Source organism: Rattus norvegicus, chromosome 8 (assembly GCF_036323735.1).
Source record: "Rattus norvegicus strain BN/NHsdMcwi chromosome 8, GRCr8, whole genome shotgun sequence".
Classification (NCBI taxonomy): Eukaryota; Metazoa; Chordata; class Mammalia; order Rodentia; family Muridae; genus Rattus; species Rattus norvegicus.
This window is the reverse complement of record NC_086026.1, coordinates 68,411,259-68,422,674: the sequence shown is the minus strand read 5'-3', so window position 1 is coordinate 68,422,674 and position 11,416 is coordinate 68,411,259. Positions and strand designations below refer to the sequence as shown.

General features: G+C 46.5%; 1 long non-coding RNA gene across 1 annotated transcript; it reads left to right on the top strand.

The window, feature by feature from the left end:
* The first annotated feature begins 301 nt into the window (after positions 1–301).
* On the top strand, positions 302–1,237 carry LOC134479976 (uncharacterized). Its single transcript, XR_010054050.1, has 2 exons — positions 302–506; positions 966–1,237. It is a non-coding gene; the product is annotated as an uncharacterized LOC134479976 (long non-coding RNA).
* Positions 1,238–11,416: the final 10,179 nt, after the last annotated feature.

The following is an 11,416-nucleotide window of genomic DNA, read 5'->3' as shown; positions in this document are numbered from 1 at the left end:
CCCAGACGGAGACAGACTCTAATGGTCCTCAGAGGTGCTGAGAGGTGTCCTTCTGGGGCAGCCTCAGACTCTCTGGGTACTGAGGACAAGTCCATTATCAACCTCTTTGAGTTCCTCTCTCTGACATGGGAGTCCAAGGCCATCAATTGGCTCCTGAGGACGAAGTGGAAGAAAGTAAAAGCCATAGATAAGGTGGTTTCATACAGAAGCCCAGGAGGAAGGGATGGGGCAGTGATGACACACCATTGTGAGTGAACAGTAGGCACCTGTGGGTGAGGGTCTTCCTAGGATCCCCTTGAGGTGGCACTATTGTGGGTACCTAGAAGTGCTGATGGAGCTGCCGATCCCTCCTCTGCTCCTCTGCCAGGACAAGCACTTTCACAGGACCTAGTCAATATCCCATCATGAGGCCGCCTCTCTCTGGGTGGTGTATTCTGCCATGATGACAGGTTCCTAAATCCTGACTTCTACACAGACACCCAAAGTTAGCCCTGAGGACATATCTGGTCAGTATTTAGGCCTTCCCCCATGCACCCATGATCCAGGATGTTAAATCATGTTTGTGAAATGTCAGGGAATCCGTGCCCTAAATGTACCACAGACAGGGCACACAGTAGGTGATCCCCGAGGATGGGTGGTAGCCAAGTATTACACAGGGTATGATTCTAGTCTTTAGAAGCATACTGTGCAAAGTGTGGCTGAAGGCTGGATACAGTGTGGGAAGTTATTGTACTTACTACTAGCAATTCGAACAGCAGAAGACCATCTGGAACATTAAATAATTGAATAATGAACGTGTTTGTCAAGAAGGAAGCGGGCTTAATTGGAGACGAGAAAGCAGCCTGTAGCGGAGACTGAAGAGGAATGTCGGCAGTTTCAAGGAGTTCTTAAATGGGAGTGATATGGGATTTTTATTAATTTACTTTTCATGTCCTCTGTATCAATGTAACAGCGCTTTCTTCCAGCCGACAGCTGTGATGATGCCAGTAATTTTACAATTACACAAGGAAAGGGGAAAAGTGAGAGAAGCAGCAGTGTCAATCCACATCAAGAGTCAAGTGCCAGGGACCGGGCCAAGAGCAGCACACAAACCTACATCAGGACCCGAATTGGCCAGTCACCAGCTTGATCTCTAGCTTGAGATCAGAAACATCTATCCTTGGAATCCAATGGTTGAAACTTGAGAGTACCTATCCTACAAAATGACGGGAAAGATTAAATAAGATCACTTTTTAAAGTGTGTGTGTGTGTGTGTGTGTGTGTGTGTGTGTGTGTGTGTAGAAGATGGGAACTGCCTTGAGGATCTCCCTTGATTGCTCTCCATTTGGATTGTTTGTTTTTCAAGACAAGGTCTCCCTATGTAGCCCTGGCTGTCTGGGAATATACTATATAGACCAGGCTGTCTTGGAACTCACAGCGATCTACGTGCCTCTGCCTCCCAGGTTCTGGGATTAACAGTCTGTGCCACAATGCCCAGCTCCATGTTAACTTTTGAGTCAGGGTCTCTCAGAGCTTATTGGTGAGGCTTCCCAGCCCACGCTCTAGGGACCCACCCGTCTCCATCCTCCATCCCTCCCCACTGCTGGAGTTACAGATGCCTACCTCCATGACAAGCTTTTATGCTGGTGCTGGGAATCCAAACTCACGCTTGTTTGGCGGACCTTTTGCTGGCTGAGCCATTCGTCTGCCATGTTTGGATGCTCCCTCTCTATCCTTGGTAGATTGGTTCCATTCCTGCATGGATACCGAACTCCCTTATTTAAATTGTAATGTTTAAATACGACCTATCCTCACCCTCCCATGTTCACGCATTGTCTCTTGAGCCCATAATACCTAACACACTGTTATGTAATCCACCGTTCTGGTGTAATACTTCGGGAATAGTGATAAGAAGGAAGTTGATGTGTGCTCAGTGCGGTCAGTTTTTAAAACATAATTTCAGCTGTGTTTGGTTCTATTGATAAGAACAACACAATCCTAAAGGACCAATTATAAATGCTAAGAGTGAACAGAGCTAATGGCCAGAAAGATCTCAAGGGGCAGAGGTAGTGGATCTCTGTGGCAAAACATTATTTTGCTGAACATGACAAGTCCCTTGGACACATAACCTCACAGCAGCCTCAACTGCAAGAATAAGACCTGTATGAGATCAGGCCAACCCAAGTCCCAGCATCGAAGGGGGAGACGCTCAGGAAGTCCTGCCTCTAGCTGAGAAGCTGTTGATAATTGATAACTTCTGGGTATGTGTGTGTGAGGGGGGAGTGCTTTCTTCACAGGAGGTAGCGCCGAGAGGTCACCTGTGGCCCAGCAGGTAGTCCTATGTCCAAGAATACAGAGGCAGCATTAAATAGACTCAGTGGATTAATGATAATAATAATAATGGTGATGATGATAATAATGGTAATAATAAAGAGAAATGAAGAGGGAGTGGCAGAGATAGAGGAGGAATGGAGGGAAAGAGATAGATGGGTAAATTTGATTAAAACGCATTATGTATGTGTATGAAATCTTCGATAAAGAGTTGTTACTATAGAATGGATTTTCCCAGTCTGTTCCTTCAAACTGTCTAAACTGACTCAGACACTTCAGGAGGGCAAGACTTGTGTTCATTATTTCACTACCATGTGCCCAGCATGGAGCAGACACAACCTGAGGAATGGGTTCAATAAGTACGCACACACGGAAAATCTACACTTTGCCACTGTTTCCTGTGGTCAGTGACTTCTGGGCTTTAGTTTGATGTCACTGATTTCCTTTTTGCTCTTATTCAAGTGCTTTATAATACGTTACAGAAATCATGATTCTTTTTTCTTATACATTTCAGTGCGTATCTAAAAATAACTCAATTGCTTCAGAACTACAATACGATTAGCATACCAAACAAAATTAATAATCCCCCAGTATCATACATAACTACTTACTCAGAGTTCTTCAATTATTCCTCAAACATCCTATTACAGATTCTCTCTTCCCAGTGGGGTCAGAATCAGAGTGGAGGATGGGCTGTTTTAAGTCCCATGTAGAAGCAGCAGCTTGCTGTTGGATGTAACACTGGCTTATTAAAGATGCTGAAGAGTAGGTTAGCTAGTTAGGTGACACCTAGCATTCTTCTGTCTCCCCTGTCTTTCCCATGAGAGGAAAGCCAGTTCTAAGTTGTGATGTTATTCAGGTTAAATATTTTCACATAGAAGATATGGTAGATGATGCTGTAGCTGGAACACTGGATTACTCGGAGAATTTCATGTCAGGTTGGTCTAAATCAGTGATGCTAAGATTGTCAGCTTAATGTGAGGTGGCTTGATCCCCTCGTTCCAAAGTGAGTGAGTCCTCTACCCTTTTATCATTAGCAAATAAGCTGGGAGGTGAAAATTGGTACCTGGTAATTTCATAGCTTGACATCAACATGTTAGCATCTACTGATGATCTTCACCTGATTCAATTATTCCAAGGGGGTTGCAAAATGCTAATTTTCCAATCACACCCCCCTTCTTTATTTATTGGCTTATATGCTTGTGTGACAAAGGGCTTTCTCTTGTCATCTGGGATACATAGCTCCTCATGAAAGACGGGATATGTGTGCAGCATTCTTTCTTTTTAATAAGCCACGCTCAAAATAAGTCACTGTAAATGGCGGCATGTTTTAAATGTCAGAATTAAAGCAAAGCAGTGCCAGGGAGTTCCACTATCCCCTAGCTGAACAATTGTCTCAGCTCAGGAAGGTGCACCAGACTGTGACCATTGTGCAGAATGCTTAGTGAAAATCTCACATCTGAATCCTCAGATTTTTAAGGATAAGGTTGACTGGTCCTAAGTCTAAAAGTTGTTATTGCATCTCAACAGATCCTGATAATATCATTTATGGGCTCAGTGATAATCTTTCCCTTGTGATTATAAATGTCTTTTTGAAAATACATCTGTGTGTGCTTCTCTCTCTCTCTCCCTCCCTCTCTCTCTCTCTCTCTCTCTCTCTCTCTCTCTCTCTCTCCCTCTCTCTCTCTCCCTCTCTCTCTCTCTCTCTCTGCATGTGTGTGTAAGTATGTGTGGGTGAATGTGTGTATGTGTGTTTGAGTGTGTGTGAGTGTGTTTGAGTGTGTGAGTGTGTGAGCGTGTGTGTTTGAGTGTGTATGTGTGTGAGTGTGTGTTTGAGTATGTGTATGTGTGTGAATGTGTGTATGTGTGTGAGTGTGTGTGTTTGTGTGTGTTTGAGTGTGTATGTGTGTGAGCGTGTGTGTTTGAGTGTGTGTGTGAGTATGTGTGTATGTGTGTGAGTGTGTGTATGTGTGTGAGTGTGTGTGTTTGTGTGTGTTTGAGTGTGTGTATATGTGTGTGAGTGTGTGTGTGTGCATGCACATATGCATGGAGGAGTGCCCGTGCCATCTGTAGTTGCTCACATGCCCGTGTACATATTTATGTGTGGCTCAGAGATCCACCTCAGGTTGATTTATTTATCAGGCACCTTTTGTTTGAGATAAGGTGTTCATTGGCCTGGGACTTCACCACAGGCTGGCTAGCTGGCCAGTAAGCGTTAGGGAATCTCCCTGACTCCACCCTCTACCTTGCCAACATTGGGATTACAAGTGTGTGCCCCCACACCTGACTCTTTGGTTCTGAGGACCCACACTCAGGCTGTCACACCTTTGAGGCAAACACTTGGCCATCTCTGCCACCATACAAGGTCTTATGACACACTTTCCCCGACCCTTCCCTGGGGAGAGTGCTCATTCCAAGGGCTCATGGAATAAGTCTTGCAACTTACTTTTTTTTTTTCAGATTAAATTTTTATTTTGAGCATTTCAGTGAGAACTCTTGATTCCAAATTCTGAAATCAGTGTAAATGGCTTCCCGCTTCCCAGTGACTACACCTTTTACATGTGGCTGGGCCAGCCACTAGCAGAAAACCCCCAGTTTTCTCTCCAGCCAAACAGAACAGACTGCACTGATTCTTTAATGTGGTCTCGTAAATCCAGCCTAGCTTATTGCCTCTGCATTCCCAGTCTTAGCCTCTTTCCCCCCTCACTGAGCCCAGCATGGCTGCAGGGTGCTCTCTTCCTGAAATCGGAGGCAGACTGTCCTACCCTCTCCCTGACCCCTTTGCCGCCAGGCTGCAACATAAGCTCCCATCTAATTGCTGCTCTGCCTCTCTCAGCAGAACTTGACCTCGTTCTGGGTCCCTCTCTTAAAGCAACTGTCTGTGTTTTTCATTATGTTTGCCAAGACATATTAGTTTGAACTTTTCCCGGACCTAACTGGGTTGGCTCCTTTTCCTTTAAACCTCTGAGGCAGCAGGTTCAAGAATGCAGCCTTTGGTAGGAGGAGGTATTTGGCCTAGAAGCCTTAGGATTGCGCTTGTAGCCAGGACAATCATTGTAGCCATTTATATAGTCCTACTAGGACTGCATGCGGACTGTCCCTTTAAGAAGTGGGCAGACTCTAGGTCCAACTTCAGACCTCAGTTAGAAGTTGAAGCCACAAAGAGAACACACACAGCCTGCCCAGAAAGCTGCCCAGCCTTGCCATGGACTCTCTCCTACCAGTCTGTTATCCGAAAATCCTCAAGTCCATCCCACGCAAACAAAAATGTGAACACTTTCTAAACATCGAAGGCTTCGTGTGAGCCTCCGCCCTGCAAAGGAAGTTGAGAGCCAAGTTCCTGGGCACCCTCAGCTTCTGTACTTGGGCCAATCACCCAGCAAGAAGCAGCACTTCCCGCCTACACTCGATGCATGCTAGTGAGAATGCCTGACGATTTCTGGGAGGATGTCATCTGCAGCTTAAGTGAATAATTCCCTTGGAAATAAACGTGTTCATGAGCCCTGGGAGAAGAGAGGAGAAATGCAGGGATGGGAATGCTAATCAGGATGAAGGGAGTTTTCCAGCTTTTAAAGTAAGATAAAAAGTCATCTATAAAAAGTGCTGGAAGGGCTTCATGCAGCCTGGGGCTTTTGCCAAGGGACAGATTTCCTCCATCAACTCAGTTCCTTCCAGGCCTTTTCTCGTGTGTTCTCCTTTGCTTTCTTCCCTCCTTTGTCTTTTAAGCAGCCTTACTTGTTCTGGGCAGCAAGCTTTAGGACCAGCGAAGCTTGCATTGGGCAAGCCTTAGAAACAGATGTACCAGTTACCTGCAGAGGGGGATTTCACATCATTTCAGGATGGCAGCAGGGAGAACCCATGTCCGGCTGGTAGGCCCAAGATTCTATATGTAGAACTCTCTGCCTTCCCTCCCAGGTCCCATGTAGAACTCCCTGCTTCCCCTCTCAGATCCCATTGTAGAAACACCCCCCCCACTTCCCCTCCCAGGTCCTTACCTTCCCTCCCAGGCTGTTCCTTGCCCATTGTCTTCTTTTGGTTCTTCCTCTCCTGCAACCCTGCCCTTTTGGTGTCCAGACAGACAACTTAGGCATCTGCCAGGTAAGAGTTTGCCTTTTGGAACCCCCTCCCTACTCTTGTTTCTGACAGGGCTCATCTATTTGGCTCAGCATATCACAGGATGGCCTTCTCCTGACTCCACCATTCACATGCATGACCCCAGCGCCTTTGTAAATAAAACAGTATAATCTCAAGAGGTTAGCTTGCTGTGGAGAGAAAAATACACAAATCAACATGCAAATAGGTCCATGGCAGACTCTGCAAATCAGTGATGGAGCACCTTGGAAGATGGATGGGGCAGCTTTTCTGCTGAACTCTGTCTGAAGTGCCACAGTTCCAGTTGTGGGCTTTGGGAGAAAGTGAGCCAGATGCAGTCTCTCCTGCACTGACTTTACTTAAGCTTATCCCAGGGGCCAATCTAGCTGCTGGCTCACTCTCAAACTTTGATTTTTCCATCTCTCAATTCCCTGAATCTCAAACACTTTATTGTGGCCCATGAGATGCCCTTGGTCCTATTGAGAATCTTGTTTGGAATTTTAACCAACCCCAGTGATGGGGAATTTCTGTCACTGACCAAAGAAGAATCAGATGCTCCCAGCTTGGAGGAGAGAAGCTGTCGGGTAGCTTGTAGGGAAAGGTAGTGATCTCTCATATTGGATTGTAAGACCAGGCTCCTACTGTTCACACAGACTCACAGCCATCACGCTATTGGGGTGAGATCTCCCCAGAGAAGGTGGAAGAAACTTCCAATCCTGTGTGTCCTTATGCACCTAGCCAGCACAGAAAGCCACAGATTCCAGAGTCTGGCTTCATCATCCTCTTCTCAACTCACAGCCTTACACCCAACCAGCTGCCAGTCTCCTGTTTGGCTGCATTACCAACCGATTCTACCCCAGTCCCCTCCATCTCTTTTCTTTCTTCAGATTCCTTCATCTCCTCCTCTATTTTCTCTCTTTCTCTTTTAATTTAATTTATAAAAATTATTCACTTTACATTTCCTTCACTGCCCCCTCCCAGTTACCCCCTCCCATAATCCTTCCCCATCCCTCATCCCCTTCTCCTCTGAGCAGATGGCATTTCAAGTCTCTGAGAGGCTGGGAGCTTCCTCTTCCATGGAGGCCACACAAGGCAGCCCAACTAGAAGAACATATCCCATGTACAGGCAACAGCTTTGGGGAGAGCCCCTGTTGTGGGGAATGGCAGGAGAGAAGGTTAGATGGCCGTGAAAATGAATGGAAATCTGCAACTGACAGGGGTGAGGGAGGAGAGTGCATCTTCAGGATGAGACAGAGCCCTGGAGGCATCCAAGAATCAATGGGGGTGACCTTAGCTGTGACTCACAACACTGGGGATATAGAACCTGAAGAGGCACCTCCTATAGCGAGGCAGGAACCCCAGTGGAGCGACAGAGACACCCACAAAACCTGCCACCCAAAATTTATCCTGTCTACAAGAAATGCAGGCACAGGGCATGGAGCCGAGACCAAGGGAATGGCCAACCAATAACCAGACCGGTCGACTTGAGATTCTCCTCTATTTCTAAAGAGTAACATTTAAAAGGTGCCTCAGTCAGTAAAGCACAAAGCACTCACCTTGCAAGACTGGGGGCCTGAGTGTGCTCTCCCAAACCCAGGTTGTTTTTTGTTGTTTTGTTTTTTAAAAAAGCTTAGCATGGTGGTGCACATTTATAATCCCAGGTATGGGAGGTCAGCTAGACTAGTTGACTGGACAAGTTCCAGGTCAGCAGGAATACTGTGCTTCAAAAAAGAGGGGGAAAGGATATAGAGCTCTGTGAATAACAGTTCCCTAGGTTATCTACTGATGTCCTCATGCACACGTGTACTCATTCCTCCCACACTAACATCCACATGCATGCAATGCATACACAAAGAGAGAAGAGGAAAATGATGCTGTATTAGTTACCTCTCTGCTGCTGTGATGAAACACCATGACCAAGGCAACTTGGAGAGGAAGAACTTATTTTGGCTTACAGTTCTAGGGGTAAGAGCTCCCCAAAGTGTCAGGGAGCACAGCAACAAGTGGTGGCAGTGGCAGGAGCAGGAAGCTAAGAGCTCCCATCTTGAATTGAAAGCAGAAAAGAGAGTAAACCAAAAATAGGCAATAGGCTTTTCACTCGCAAAGCCTGCCCCAGCAGCACACCTCCTCCAGCGAGCCTTCAAATAGTACCACCACCTAGGGACCAAGCGCGCAAACATCTGAGCCTGTGGTAGCCATACCCACCTAAATCGCCATGGCTGCCATGTTCCATCACCTACCCAGCATCCAACATGTCCGAACAGTGATCAGCTGGTCCTGTTTCCGTTATATATCCATCCCACTTACCATCATGCCTCAAGGCTCAGGATCGGGATAACGTCAAACAAACCTCAACTACCACTTAATCTGTGATTAATTTACTCCCTGCCTCCAAAAGAGGATTCCCTCTTGGATGCAATGACTCCATTATGATACCAAAAGATAACTCGTAACATTTCCACATAGCTCATCAGTGTTAAAATCTCCTTAACGCCTCGGTTTATATTTGCACAAGTCAGAATCTGGGTAGGGGCTATGTACTGTGCGTGTGGCTTTGTATATTCTCCATGTGGGGTTTTTATTAATTGAATGAATCCATTGTATTATTTGAACTAAGGATTTCACTGACTGCATTGCTGTGGTCGTGTTTAACACGGTCCTGGTCCTCTGTCCCCTGTGTGTTCTTTACTTTGGTGAATTAAGGGACTTGGAGGCAGGCAGGGGAATATATGAGAGAATGTAAAGTCCATCCTCATTTCTTTTCTTGATGGCAGCAACCATTGAGCGCCATTGCCTGGGCGAACCATTTCTACTACTTCATTGATACTGACAGTCTATTCATCTTCATTTCGGAGCTTCTAGAAGAAGTAATTTCTTTCCCTAGGCCACCCATTCTTTGGAGATCTCGGGCCACATGGCCAGAATATAAAAATGAGTTGTGGCCAATGTCTTTCACACCTCGATGTAAAAGAAACTTCCCATTCTCCTTAGTTGTCCATCTTCTTTTCCCCCCCAAATACCTTTTAAAAGCCATTCATTCACTGGCCAGTATATTGGCTTTCCTTAAGTGTCGGTAGAGTCCATATTTACCAGCAGAAAGACAAAGATTAGTTTGAGTAATTCAGAAAAGTTTCTTCATTCAGACAAAGACTGTCTTGCTACATATGGTGTTTGCGCTGAAACGGCACACGTCCAGAGCCTTCCTGCTAGTTAACAAGCTCCATTCTTATTGTGAAGGGCCCTCATCTCAGCCCTGAGGATGAAGAAGGCATAATCTTCCACAGAGAAGCCATTGCCAGCTAAGGATGGAGGTAAGACCAGGGCCCAGCTGCCCTCTTCATGCCCCCAGCCTTGCACACTGACCAGGATGGCTCCAGTCCCAATCCATGCTGCTCACATGTGCTCTGAGTAGACAGTCCCACAGCTCCGGTTTCTCTTTCACTGTGGAGATTAATAGGACACAAGCTGAGTGGCTCCTTATTACACCGTACCAACAGAGCCAGCTTGCTGAGCCCAGTGAAGGAGCCCAGAGGTGAATCTCCCTACATGAGCTGTCAGTAGCATACTTCAGACTTCTTGGGAATGTGGAAAACCCATCCAAGCAGAAAATATTGAGGACCCAGGGTCCCTAGCAAGCGCCAGGCCAGCTGGTTGCAGCAACAGGATCTCCAAGGAGAGCATCTCAATAATCTGGCCTGGATTGCAGCCACAGGCTTGAAAGCCTGCTGGCTCCTGACTGCATCTGCCACCCAGCTCCAGCTGGGCTCATGGCTGCCTCTTGGGTGGTATGAGGAGATGCAGTAGTGACAGGAGAGAAGCTTCTCGATGTTTTTGTCCCACTCAGTCAGCTATGGAGGAGATGCCAAGTGTGGAGGTAGGCTCTACCCTTCTGACCTTTGATGGCTGTGTTGAAGTTCGGTGCTTGGAGCCTAGTCCTGTGAGCTTGTGTCTTCTGCCTGTAAAAATTCTGGAAAGAGGCACTGAACAGTGATTCTTGAGTCATTTACCTGTAGCCACATTTCCCTCTCTGTGCCAGAGAATGTCCTGGGCTCCTCACCAAGTTTGGGGGGAGGTTTGCAGGCTATGCTCTAGTTACTGCCCAGCATACTGCCCTCTTGGAACAAACTTCATAGTCTGTTTTTTTTCCTATTCTAATCTAAAGAGGGAATGCATTCACTGTCGGTTACTCTCCTGTTACCATAGTGACTGGGCGCACAGTCCACTACACTTAACAAAACCTGTCATATGAGAAAGGGGATTCCTTTTAAATAGGGTATAAAAAATTTCAGGGCCAAGAGGCAATTCGGGGGATGGTTCAGAGGATAAAGCACTTTCTACGCAATCATGAGGACCTGAGTTCAGACCCCCAGGACCCACAGAACTCTGGATGATGGTACTGTTTCGTTTTTCAGTACTTGTAAGGTGAGATGCGAGATGGAGACATGTTTTAGTAACTTTTCTATTGCTGTGGTAAAACACTATGGCCAAGGCAACTCACAAGAGAACATACTTAGTTGGGCTACAATTCTAGCGGGTTAGAGCCAGTCCACAATGGCACAGTGAGGACAAGGGAGCAGGAGCAGCTGATCGCTCACACCACAAACTGAAGGTAGGACAGCACAATGGGACTGGCGCAAGTCTTGAAGTCTCAAAGCCTGTCCCCAGAGGCACACTTCCTTAATGAAGCCACACTGCCTAGTCATTCCCAAACAGTTCAACTATCTGGGGGCCAAAAAGTCAAACATATGAACCTATGGGGCCGTTCTCATTCAAACCACAAGACAGGAGAATCCTCAGAGGTGTGTGGGCGGATACCTTGGTGTACACAGGAGTGAATGAGAGACCCTGTCTCAAACAAGGTAAAGAGAGATGAATGGTACCTGAGGTTGTCCTCTGACCTCCATATACACGGAGTGCACATGGCACATGGCTATGTTCTCCTCATTCCCCCTATCCCTCACACACAAGTGCGAGAGGATCTTTTTGTTGAAACATAGCCTCTTCCCAGCCGGCT